The following is an 11,532-nucleotide window of genomic DNA, read 5'->3' on the forward strand; positions in this document are numbered from 1 at the left end:
CTTGTGGGTAGGCACTCAACAGAAAAGGAGATCTTTATGTGAGGTCTAGAGATGGAGATCTGAAATCCAGTGTTTATTAGGCCTTTCACTGTGTTGGAAAAGTAGAGTAATATCTAACAGTATCGTACTACATATTAACCCTTTCATGCATTGAATTATGACAACCTCAATCAGGATTTTTTCTTAAGTATTTTATTCATCTATAGGCATGAAAAAGGATATTTGAATTTCATTTTTTTAAACATGTATTTTTCAAATAGTTTTTTACACGTCCACTTAGGTGGACAACATCACCTTTGGAGTGGGTGGATGGTATGGAATGACACCTCAGTGTCCAATGTAGTGGTTTATATGCAAATATACCATCAACACTGACACAAATACAACAAAATAGCCTCTGTCTACTGTAGTGACCACTATGTGAGAAAGGGTTAAACAGAGCAGAAAAGCACTATGTAAGTACCATGCTGTATCTTATCTGGCTTCGTAATGCAGTATTGCTGTTCTTTTCATCTGAGAACTTCCTTAAACTCAGTTTTGGGCGACTTCCATGACATCCTGGATAAATGTTGTCAAATGCTAAATACTCACACCTTTCAAAGAATTTGGGACTTGCTGTTCAAGTGTCTGTATGTCTTCTTCTGGGTAAACTTCCCCGTTTTAACCTTCAGCCAAAACTTCAGCCATCTCATGTAGCAGCACTTATAAATACTCTTAGGCCATCTGTTAAAAAAAAGCCCAAACCGATGCCAAAAAAAGAAAGATCAATTGAAGTTGACATGAAATGTAAATATATCCCTTTTACCACACAATATGTAATCAGTTCAGCTGCATGGGGAAAAAGGGATGCTGTATAGGTGTGCAGTACCAGAGTGTGACCAATGAAGATGAAGAGCTTGTGTGTTTTTATTAGCCCTAAAATCTAAGAGTGAAGCTGATCTAAAACAATGATGTCCCTGTTTATGAGATGCTCACCGATGTTCTGATCTCTTGTTTTTATGTTCTACTTTCTGTGAAAGTCAGCTATGCTACAGCGGGGATCTGGAACCCATTTTAGTCTCGCAGCTTTATTGAAGTTTAAATGGTGGTGTGACTTAACCACTGATCCGAGTTCAGCGGTCCCTGTCGAAGGGACTTGATAAATATAAGCCAGAGGCTCTTTAGGACTGCTCTGGGGTTCTGCTCTGTGCTAGATCAGTGTGTTCTCACACACCAGCGCCTCAGGCTATTAACTATGCTCTCTGTCCTTACACAGCTGCCTGCGTTATCATCTAAAAGCCTAGTTTCATGTGAGAAGGCACCACGAGTCTGACGCAGGAAAATGTGTTAGTCATTAATTATCATCGTGATAATAAAGATAAGTGGCTCGCTGTCAGTTCACAGAAGAATGGACAAACTGTATTCACACACAGTTTAAGTTAAAGCCACAACTCGTGAAAAGTCCCAAGGCTTGAATAAGGTTTCAGTCTAAGAAGCAGGAGGTTGTGGTATGGTGATTATTTTCCAATTGCTTGATATTTGTAATGCTAGCAGTTTTGTACTGTATTATATATACTGAACGCTAAAGTCTGGACATTACCAAATTTTCATTGTGAATGCTAATATGTCAGGCAGATATGTTTATCAGGTGCATCTTTTTTCTTCTACTTAAGCTTGACAACAGTTGCTATTAGCAGCAACCTCAAGGAAGGTTTGACAGCTGTTTGCAACTTTTTAAATAAACACAAATCTCACAAATATAGCTTGCTCCATGATACAGACTGTCCAATGAATTATATTACTTAGCATTAATTAGCACTTGCTAACCTAGCTTGCTAACTTTGGCTAATAATTTAGTGTTCTTGATGACTCACAGCTCCGAAACAAATTAAAATGGTGCGAGCAAATGCAGATGTTGAGGCTTCAAAATGCAAGTCCCCCCAAAAAAAAGGAAGAAAGAAAAAAGTGACATCGCAGTTGCTACTTCCATCTTTTGGATACAGTCCATGCCATGAACACGTTCTTTTGATAACATATATAAATTACAGTAAAACTGTTTGCTTTTTGTTGAAATAACATTTAGAAAATGACAAAAAAATTATTAAAAATAATTGGGCAACATGAATACCTGCACCTGCACTAAATTTCAAGGCAATCCATCATAAATACTTACGTAGACATGAAACTACTTAGGATTGTTCCTCTGGGGAATACATGTACATACAATGGAAACAGATCAATTTAGTATTTATTAATATATTTCAGTTTGGATTTACAGGATAGCCAAATCTAGAGATCCCAAGAGCCACAGCACTATGATCACTTCTGTCACCACACAGATCCATTGGGATTTTTTATATATGTGACGTGTCAGCTTAAATACACATTAAATAAACAAACTAACACACAGATCTCATCATCAGACAACCCTCATTCTCAGAATGCTCCAAATTGACTTGTGGATCATAGTGGGTGGTTATGTTCAGCAGCCTGCATGGTGGGAATAATTTCATATGTTTTTTTACCACAAGGAGGCACTGTCTGCATATGTTCTCATCGCCTGTGGAAACTAGGAAGTAAAAGCACTTCATGGTGAGGTCTGACTTCAGTAAAGCAGTTACAGGTCCTTGTGAACTACTGCTTCTGCATACTTCATGTATGAAAAATAAATCCTGGATACAATTAATATTATTAGGCTCTGAGTCTGGCCATGTTGGACTACAGTGACATATTATGGAAATTTAATTACAGTAAAAACTAGTATTTTAGTATTAATCATACTTCATCACATTTCTTGTATCATTCAGGGGAGAAAAAGATATTTTAAAAAATGACCTCATAGTGGGCGATGACTAAGACGCTGGTAGTGCTCTTATGTGTGTGTGCGTGTGTGTCACCACGCTTTTCTGTGAACAGTGAAATGCTTGGAGCTACAAGCTGTCTCCTGCCTCCTGACAGACAGGGCTCAGGTGTTGCTCTTCCTTCCTGTGTAAATTATACACCGAGTTTTGATAGGTGTCACATTAGACACAGCACGTTGTTCCCCCTCGGTCTCTCTCTACCGCTGCCTTTTTCATGTCGCTGACAACAGCTACGTGTGCCAGAACCGGTTTCCACAAAGCAGCATTCTATTTTTTTAAAATGCTGCTTTGTTTTACCATTTCTTCCTTTTAATATTCAATTAAATTGCCTTCCTGTTTTAAAGAAGTGAGTACTTCAACAAACTGACTTTTAGAAAATACCTGTATCTACATCACTGTACACTGAATAGGCATATTCAATATATAGTGTGGTCACCAGCGAACACACACAAACGTGTCCGAAAAGTCTTTTCGGAATTCTTTGGATGAAGTGTCCCCTTCTTTGTGTATCAGGAATACAGTAAAAATAGTGGCTATTTAAGCCCTAGAACTCCAGTATTGGGCTCTCCTTGAGGCCCTACTTGTGGGTAGGGCCTCAACAGAAAAGGAGATCTTTATGTGAGGTCTAGAGATGGAGATGTGAAATCCAGCGTTTATTAGGCCTTTCACTGTGTTGGACAAAGTAGAGCAGTATCTAACAGTATGACAACCTCAATCGGGATTTTTTTTCTTAAGTATTTTTATTCATCTTTAGGCATGAAAAAAAGATTTTTGAACTCCATTTTTATAAACATGTACTTTTCAAAGAGTTTGTTACATGTCCACTTAGGTGGACAGCATACGTTTTGACTTATGAATTTGGTATGGAGTGACACATCAGTGTCCAGTGTAGTGGTTTATGTGCAAGTATACCATCAACAAAGACACAAATACAAGAAAGCAGCCTGTGAATAGCTGTCCACTGTAGTGACCACTAAGCATGAAAGGGTTAAATTGGAGGCCTCCTCTCTCAGTGTAATCGGCAGCCGGCTGAACAACTTTTTGTGGCTAAAATTCTGCTTTACCAACTCTGAACCCAACACAACTACCACATCCTCTGTCCTGTCACAATGGTTGTTGCTGTTGTTACATCCACAGTGCCAACATCGCTCTTACATGGCATCTTGATGGCATTTCTTTTAGCAAAAAGAAACTCTTAAAGCTTAGCAGTGGGGCTGGTGCAGTTGGCAGGACGTGACTAGTGGACATGTGGCCGCTGGAGACCACAGAAAGTCAATGATATCTCACAATTTTAAGCAACAACCAGCAATATAAGAGCAGGTCAAGAATTAAATTGTTGTGACTACGATTGGGAGTGGAGATGCTGATAACTGATACATGAGAAGGGTGAAAAATACATTAAAGAGCTACCAAGGCAACCTGAGCTTATATCATAGTTTGTAGAGATTTAGGACCCAAATGCAAGATATAAGCTGACTAAAGGCGAGAAATTTTATTAAGCCTCATATTTAACTCCGAACATCAACGAGGCCTAGAAGGCAAAAACAGAACCAAAAACTAAATAGATGTGAAGGGGAACAAAGATGGAACACAACTGGGAAGTATAACAGATGATCTGAAGAGGACAAAGGGGAAGCTAGGACTATTTATACACTGAGGGCTGACTAATAATCAGACAGGTAAAGACAATCAGGACAGTCAGACAGACAAGAAGCAAAACTAACACAGGACATGAAAGAAAAACAAAAAGACTGATGCAGACATGATTGCGTATCAATTTTGAAACACACTGAACATAGAAATAAGAAGACACGCTAAATATGAAGACAGAGACAAAGACACACTGGAAGGAAAAAGACAGAAAGATGAGTCACAGGGAGGAACCGATACGGTGGAATTCATGGTTCAGCAAGAGTAGCACATTGGCAGTCTGGGGATGGCCCATCCGTCTGCAGACAGCTCTGCTGTCAATGGAGCCAGTGTACAAAGTATGTGGTACAACTGGTCTGTTGGCCACTCTTGATTGGGCTTGTTGGTGCATCAGCCAGCTATGGAAAAAAGCAAAGATCTGATACAAAGATCTGAAGAGAGTGTTAAAAACAATGAAAAGTGTCTACCGCAGCCACTGCCTGTGCTTTTCATGCTGTATTCTTTTATCTTTGATGTCTTTTTCACCGGTCCTGTGTCAGCATTCAGCAGTCAGCTGCTTCCAGTGATGGCCAGTTGGGATTTTGGAGAACTGCACGTGAGCGTATCTGGTGTGGGTGAAAACCCCCTCTTAGCTCACTATAGGAACAGAAACATGTACAGATTTGCGGGATTATAAATTACACTTAATGACACACCTAGGGAATTAAAATGCTGCTATTAGAACGCAAGATATGTACTATAACACAGGAGACAATGCTGGAACTTATCACTAGAATAACAGTGAGGTAAAATCAGGAATCAAAGATGTCATATTTGATTTCTCTATTCTAACAGAAAAAAGAAATGAAAACTAAAAGGCAAAGTTAAGGCACTTCATAATATGGCCCGTGCCTTGAAAAGTACAGCGTACTTACGATGTAAAATGGGGACATACTGTCTGTTTTTCCACTAAATTGTCAAGAAATTCCTTAGTATTCCTGTAAAACGAAGGTGTACCTACATTTAAGTACTTTAAGTATTTGGACTGAAATATAATTATATTGTAATTTCAAATAAAATAAATTGAAATTCCATTTAATTACAGGGGAACTGTGCCCTTAGTGGCGGATCATATTGTAAAGTGTTGCTATTTAGAGAGTTACTCTGCATGGGTTTTAGCCCTGTGCATTTATTTTGAAAGCCTACAGTGTTAATGTAACACAGAATTACACTGAGAATAACAATCATTGTCTACCAGGGGAAGCTCCACTGAAAGGATGAGTCAAATAAAAGCCTCACTGCTACGTGAAATAATGACTGCTTGAAGCTTTGGTCGATATTCTGGGTATTCTTAAATTAACATTTTAGTAAAGACTGTATAACCTGAAAACAAAATCTAATCTTTAAAAGAAAGAGGGGCTTACTTTTAACAGAGAGGCCTATTCATATAATGGGTTTATGTTCCCTAGTTGCCTACCCGCCTGCCTCTGGCCCCAATCTGGCCTCCTCTCTTTTAGAGGCTTTAATGACTAACCCATTTACATAACTCCCTTTTCGGTTTGCAAATGTTTCCCTTTACGAGGCCCTTGCCTCCCCTTGAAAATCATTCTCTTCATCCCTTCTTGCTTGCCGTTGCTCTATCTGAACGTCTTTTGCCTTCGGTCTGACCAGGTGAAGCCTGGCCCAGCCCCGATCCCAAAGTAAACCTCTCACATGCAGAGAGAACAAGGCAGACGGAGAACTGTGCCGACAAACCCTGTCAGCAGCATATCTGAGGGCCTTGATGCCCACCTACTGCCAAGCGTGTGTGTATTTGGCGCGCAAGCTTTCCGGTGTGTGGGTGTCCCTACTGATAGATAGCCAAAAGCTTGGCTTAGCCAAAAAGAATTTGCTAATATTTTTCCTAACATGGTGTAAAATGCACTAACTTTACAGCAACCAGTCTCATTAATTGACTTAGAACATGCCATTTCGGTAGTCAATGTTACAAATTAAGTTATATTATTACAGTCTGTGCAAGTGTCTTGAGCTACCACTGACTTCTTTATATTTTGCTAGGAAAACAAGTAGGTACAGTTGACTGAAATATGTGCATACATGCATCGTAATATAGTATATAAGGCAAAAACACAGTTGTACATGTTTTTATGGGCTTGAAAGTCAATATTTGGTATGACCACCTTCAACCTTCTTGTCATTTCTTCAAGTAGTTTTCAAGAAGAGATCTCCAGGCTTCTTGAACAACTCTTTAAAAATATTCTCTAGATGTCGGATGCCTTTTTTTCTGTTCTCTGTTAAGATGATCCCACACTGCTTCAGAAATGAGGCCTTGGGAGGTCAATCCATGACTGATAGTGTTGCATTGTGTGTTTTTCTATCTAGGCATATCTCAGTCTTTTCTTCCCATTTCCCTTCCTTCTGGAAGGCTTCTTGACAGCCACCCTTCCACTGAGACCATTTCAGACCACATCAGATCAGGTTTTCAACAAACAGTAGATGGATAAACTGAAGGACCAGATTCATCTCAGGTCCTGCATCAGTTTTTTACTGAACATTTGGTTCTTGCGCTGTAAGTCCAAAGCATGAAGACAAAAATACTCAAACTACACTCGTTCAAATTCTTACTATTAGCTGGACAAGAAGATTGAGATCACTTTCTTATCTTTTCCCAAAGTACTGAGCTAGCACCAGAGTTTCAACATGTTATTTACTCTTATATTTTATTTTATATTTATTCTTATCATTATATTGTTTCAGTGTACACTAAGGGCTGTGGGAGCATTGCAATTTCAAATTCCTGCGTATGACCTGTGCATATGATTTTTGACAGTAAAGCTGACTTTGACTTTGACTGACTTTGACTTATATAGCAGTGTCTTGTGGAAACATTTCTCAGTGCCACGGAAAAAAAAAGTTTGTACTGTGGTAGCAATCTGATCACACTGACGATACGTTTACGAAGGAAATAAACCACATATAAATATAGACAACCTAAATGTAGAGCTTCATCTGGTGTCAGCGCTTTGATCTTATCAAACCACAAACATGAAACTTTCTTCTTTTTTTTGCTGTTGTTTGTTTGTTTTTAAATTGCATGACTTAAATTTAAAATGCATTTTCTTGCAGAGAGGTGGACACGAAGACTAAACTAATTTCGTATCTGTGAGGTAGCTTAGCTTAGCAACAAGATGGGAAACAGCTATCAGAAATCAGATATTTCTTACTTGTTTATGTACTATGTTTATCATGGTGTCAGAATAAGAAGTCATGTTTTTCACATCAAGACATGTGATGGAAACATTTAGTGGTGACTTTCAGGAAATAACTTGTGGCTTAATAACAGTCCAATCATATTTGCGATAAGCTCAAACTGGAAATAAGCCGAGTGTAAATATAGAAGACCACTGCAGAGACTCTGGGGATGTGTTGATTCACCAGCCTTATCGGACCGCAGATTTGGCTGCTATTTTCCATTAGGTGGTAAATTATGTGTTTGAGTGTTTACTGGCTGAAAATGTAATGAATTGAACAGTAGGGTTAAAGATTTCTTCTGGAAATTGCTGTCAGTGTGATATAATGGAATGCCTATTTTTTAAATCTCTGTACCTTATTTTGCAATTGTTATCATTATTATTATTAGTAGTAGTAGTATTATTAGTATTATTAGTATTATTCTGCAACCTGTTAAAATTTAGAACATCCCATCTCAGAGTAATGCTGAAAACTAGTCCAAGCATGTCTTACTGGACTACTGTAATTCCTTACACTAACCTTCCCTGAAAAGCATTCAGCTTTTCTAAAATGCTGTGGTGAAAGTATATCAAAAATATAAATCATATTTCTTCCATATTAGCTTGTCTTCATAGGCTCCCTGTTAAACTCTGAATTTAATCTAAATTGTAATCCTTCTCCCCACAAACAAATAATCTCACAAAAGGAAGGTTTGTTTGAATGATACAATGGGTTTATAGTGAGAACTTAAACCACCAACACTTGCATGTGTGAGTTAAAATATTTACAGTACCAAAACCACTGTTAAAATACAACACAAGTCACCCACACAAAGTTATTTAACCCTGTAGCTGTGAGGAAACACGCAATCTCGTTGGCACAAGGCAGCACGGCTTTCAAGTGGGCATGAAACACGGTGTTGCGGGAGAACAAAATAGCTGCGTGTTCCGCTTTCGGCGCTCACATGTACACACATGTCTCCTTTATTCAGGAGTCAAGACAAACAGCAGGGCCTCGAGGCGTCTTTCACGGGAAGAATGGGTTTGGAATGGCTTCCAGGACACATGCCTGTCTGTTGTCGAATGTCAAACACAGGGCTGTGACATTTCGCAAGACTGCACGTATACACAACATGCAGAGAGAGGTTTTCGGGGCATTTTCACAGCTCTAATGTGGCTCCAAAGGTTATTCCTTTAGGAGAACAAAGAATTTATCAATGAGATGTGAAGCTCTCTTCCAAGTCTTTGGCCAGACTTTGTGTCATGAATGTGGCTTAGTTCTTCATAGGTGGAGTTGTCCTGTCTTGGGACAATTGTAGGGAAAAGAGAGTTTACTTTAATCCTTTCCTGGAATTTTCTAAATTGTTTTTGTATTGTCCTGTGCTGCAATTGACGCCCAAGATAGTTGCAAAAAAAATGACTGAATAAGGATGTGACCTTTGTCATTTAGGAAACAGTTGCAGTTCCAATGCCATTTTCCTATGTTTGTGATGACTTAAATTTGCGGCTTATACGCATTTGCAAAAACTAGAGTGAGAGCAGAGCAGAAGGCCTGTCAGAACACCTGTAGTTGAGCAGCTAGTGTAGCTAGACAGAAATCTTACACCAATTTTGCTAGCTAAGGTCATGCGTCGTTGCTTCAAGACTGAGGTTAATGGTGGATCTTTACTTTTAAAAATGCTTTTGTTTGCATCGTTTCTCTCCACGCGTTATTCTGGACCGCCACTTGAACTTCTTGACATTTTAATGTGCCTGAGGGGTGTACAGTATGACATGAAATGAGATTAATGGGTCAACGAGGTATCTTGAGCCTAAAGCCACATTTTCACAGTCATGAAACTGTTCCCTTTAACCGTGGTGACACATGCTGAACCATCTGGGCTGAAAAACAAACCCAGCTTCCTCTAAGTTGAGGCTGGCTCCATTGATATGTGGCGTCCACATATCAGGGGGTAGGGTGACCATATTTTGATTTAAAAAAAGAGAGGAGACTTGGCCCAGTCATGAAGAACTTTAATAATACTGTTTGCTAAAAGAAAACTTTAACATATTTAAACGATGCCTTCTCTGTGTGGTTAATGAATGGTGAAATAAAAAATGTCATATAGACTTTTACAAGTCAACAAGTGCAAAAAAGAGGACGTTTGGTCCCCCTATCAGGGGGGTGTAGTTGATAGCTGTCTGCTAAACCTTGTATCTCGCACCTTATGTTTATGATAAATTTAAGTGCTTATGTGGACATATTAACCCTTCTAAACTGTAATAAAAGTACAGTTTTTTTTCTTCTTGTGGTTAAGACAGTCCACCACCCACTTCTGTAGATAGATATTAATAGATAGGTTGGTGCTTTTCCCCAAGCACCCACACTGTTGATTTCTGAAGACATAAACGTAAACAATATCAGTATGTTCATGGGTTAATTGGGTAGAGAAACAGAAACTGAAAGGGTGTAGCCTATGTGCTTTAAAACAAGCTAACACGAGCGCCTCCTAAAACCATAGGTGGCTTGGTGTGTTGACATAAATCAGTCTCCCATTTAGTGTCTGTGGAGCAGCTCACTTTATACCTGATGACATTTCAAGTCTTCAGCGGGAGTTCTCTGGTTTCCGGAGAGGCCTCCGTTCCCTTTAACTCCCTCATGTGTGGAGAGCCTTGACACGTGGAACTCCTGGAGAGTGACCTCTTCATATTTTCACAGTAAACAGCCCCTCCAAAGGCACTCGCTCCCTCTCCTCCATCTCTGAACAGTGGCCTCCTTTCAGGGCCATCACTTAAGGGCCCTATTAATAATTTGACAAGTTTTCTCAAAGATTAATTACAGCCAGCTTCTAGGCTGCAATTATGCAGGGTGGAGAGACTCTGTAAACCTTCTTCAACGCCATTTCCAGGCCCAATTTTCCACTTATCAAGATGTCAACGCAGAGGAGAGCAGTCTTCTGATGCATTGATCCCAGTTAGGTGGAAGGAATGAACAGCTCTCACTGGCAAATGCTCTCTGATTCCCTGGCAGATGGCTGAAATTGAATGCCAGATTGAAGTCATTAAGAGCAATCTTTTAAGGCCAAGAACAAATAAATCTACACCCATCAGGATCAGGGAGTTGTAAATCTGAAGTTCTCTGAATGCTTAGGTGGGTATTTCCTTTTGACTGGACTGCAGGTTAAGGGGGTAATCACTGAAAAAAAAATGCTGTCACTTGTCTAAAGATAACTTGTTCATTAAATGCCAGCAGTGCACATAACCAACAAACAGAGAGAAATAAAATAACTTGTTAAAAAATGTGTCCGGTAAAGTATACTCATAATTGCAGTTGCAATTTTGTGTTTTTGAAAAAGTTTGATGCAAATATTTATTTCTAGCATTATTATGGTCATTTAAACGGCCGCTCGCAGTACTTTCACAGCTCCCCAGGGGACAGTGGTCCACGGTTCAATACTTCATTAATCCATTATCCCCAGTTGGATTGGACATGGATCGGCTTTTGCAGTTTGTGCAAAATTCCTGTACACAGAAATTTGGTGTAACATCCGACTTACAGCAATGCTAGTGACTCTTCAGGCTATAATAAATGCTAATGCTAGCATGGCAACACTGATTATATTTCAAGTTGTTTATTGAGCCGTGAATATTTGGCTAATATTAATACTGTGCCAGTGGACACCCTGTCAGATTTAATGAAAATGACTTACCCAACTAAGCAGCGTGTTTATAGGCTGTGAAAATCAATCCACATTCAGGGGACACGTCACTGACGGCCAATCAGTGGCTCTAATGTGGACCTAGAGGTCCAAGTGATTAAGGCCTGGAGAGACTTTAGGTAGCACAAGAAGAAA

Source organism: Oreochromis aureus, linkage group 23 (genome assembly GCF_013358895.1).
Source record: "Oreochromis aureus strain Israel breed Guangdong linkage group 23, ZZ_aureus, whole genome shotgun sequence".
NCBI classification, from domain to species: Eukaryota; Metazoa; Chordata; class Actinopteri; order Cichliformes; family Cichlidae; genus Oreochromis; species Oreochromis aureus.